Source organism: Malurus melanocephalus, unplaced genomic scaffold (assembly GCF_030028575.1).
Source record: "Malurus melanocephalus ecotype Western Australia unplaced genomic scaffold, MMel_1.1 scaffold_58, whole genome shotgun sequence".
In the NCBI taxonomy this organism is placed as follows: domain Eukaryota; kingdom Metazoa; phylum Chordata; class Aves; order Passeriformes; family Maluridae; genus Malurus; species Malurus melanocephalus.
Genome location: NW_026623290.1, coordinates 2,546,468 through 2,548,531, shown reverse-complemented (window position 1 = coordinate 2,548,531; position 2,064 = coordinate 2,546,468). Strand labels below are relative to the sequence as shown.

The following is a 2,064-nucleotide window of genomic DNA, read 5'->3' as shown; positions in this document are numbered from 1 at the left end:
CCGAGCCCCGCTCCGCCCCTCGGTCCGGACGAGCCCCCGGCGAGCGCGGAGCTGTCCATGGTGGCTCCGCTCCCGCCCCGCTGCCTTCGCCCCCGCCTCACCTGGAGCGCAGGCGGACCCTGAACGCGGGATGATGCTCCGGGCGTCTCTGGCTGAWGCTCCGGGCGGCCGAGTCCCCCCGGCGGCCGCCGCCACTGCCGGGACTGCCGAGCCGGRGAGGAGCAGGGGGTGTCGGGGCAGCCGCGCCGTGGGTCCAGAGCGTGCAGGTTGAACCGGGGGCTCCCCGAGCTCCTCGGAGGAGCGGGGGCCGTGGGGAGCCCGCCGGGATGCAGAGTCCTGTCCAGGAGGATCCGGGAGCAGCCCCGYCGGCCGTGCAGCTCCGGGAGGCCGCCGCCACCCGCGCCCACCAACTTGTGCCCGCAGATGTCCACGGCCGCCCCCTCGCCCGGACAGCGACACGCAGCCCCGAGCCGCAGGGACAGCCCGTGTGCAGCTCCCCGCCGTCGGGGATGAGGATGGAGCGGCTCCGCAGGGCGATGGRCGGCCCGTGGGGGCGGTCGGCGAGCAGAGGCGAACACCGGCTGGCGAGAGGAGAGGAGCGGAGCGGGGCCGGGACACCCCCGCAGCACCGGGCAGCCGGGATCCTACGCCGCGAACGACCAGGGAGGGAAAGCGGCGGAGCTCTGGAGGTGCAGGGCAGCCCCACGGCGGTGTCGGAGCCCGGTGACCACGGGGCGAGGTGCGGGACGGCCTCCGGGCAGCGCCTGCAAGGGACGGGCGGCGGCAGCGGCGGGGGCGAAGGGGAGAAGGGRAGAAGGGGCGCGGGGGGCGCGGTACCGACCTGATGCTGCGGCCGCTCGCTGCTCCACCACGCGTCCCGCGGCAGCACCGGCACCGTGTCCGGCTCCGGGACTATGGCCGGCTCCGGGACCGTGACCGGCTCCCAAGGACAGGAGGAGCCGCAGCTCCCCGGGGCTCCCCGCGGTCCCGCAGCCGCTCCCGGGGCCGCCCCCGCCGCAACACGTGCGCCGCGACTTTGCACGGAGCCGCCAAAAGGCACATTTTGCWTCTGACGAGTTTTGATTTCGTTGGGTTTGGGTTTTTTTTTCCCTTTTCCCCCTTCACTTAACGTCGGAACGGCGAAAGCAGACCCCCTGTCCCGGCTCACAAGCCCGGCTTGGCTCACACCGCCGCAGCGCACGGACAGAGGGAGCCGGCGCCGAGCAAACCCAGCGGCTGCTCGACGAGAGGCACCACCGGCCGCTTCCAAACTTGGCCGCGGACACTTACCTGTCCCGACAGCGCCGACCGTGGACTCTGCCCGCAGCCTCTSGGAGCTGCCGGGCACCCGGCGGGGCAGGCAGGGGYAGGGCAGGGGAAGGCAGGCACAGGCAGCTCCCGCTCCGCCGCTCCGGCTGCCTCCCCTCCGCCTCCCTTTTTATATCCATCTCCCAACCGCTGGCGGTGCCCGCACTGTTTACAGCGGCTGAGCCGCTGGCTCCTCCCAGCCGGGGACGATCCCTCCAGCCTGGACGTATATCTACGAGCGGCTCCCCGGTGCCCGCACGGAGAGGCTGACCCGGCTCCGAGCGTCCGGGGGCAGCGGGCTCCTTGCCGGGATCCTTGCCGGGCTCCTTGCCGGGATCCTTGCCGGGCTCCTTGCCGGGATCCTTGCCGGGCTCTCCGGGGGCTGTGCAGACCCAAAGAGCACCCGGCGGGGCTGTGCAAAGCATGAGGCGGGGTTCCAGCTGCCTCTCCAAGGGCAGGGGGATGAGGCACCCCTGATTCCAGCTCCCCATGTGCTGTCCTGCACATTTATAGACGGCACTGGAACCCAGCAGCTGYAAAATCTCCCCTGCCAGAGAGTGAGCAGAGGGTATTTGCCACCTCACCCCCATCATCTGCCAAATCAGCCTCTAGACATAGTCTGCAGMGAGAGGAAAAGGGTTAGAAACTGCTCTGGCAAAACACAGACACAAAAAGCCTGGAAGTGCCTTTAGTACAATTCCCCCCCACCCTGGGCTGGGAGTGCCTTCCTGGCTTTGGAGGTTCCAATCTCAGTGG

General features: G+C 70.5%; 1 protein-coding gene across 1 annotated transcript in view; it reads right to left on the bottom strand.

Annotated features, from left to right (window-relative positions):
• CEMIP (cell migration inducing hyaluronidase 1) overlaps positions 1-1,441 on the bottom strand; it is a 93,880-nt gene extending 92,439 nt beyond the window's left edge. Inside the window, exon 1 of the mRNA XM_057365860.1 lies at positions 102-1,441. The gene's annotated coding sequence lies outside the window, so the exon portion shown is untranslated. The remainder of the gene's footprint in view (positions 1-101) is intronic.
• Positions 1,442-2,064: the final 623 nt, after the last annotated feature.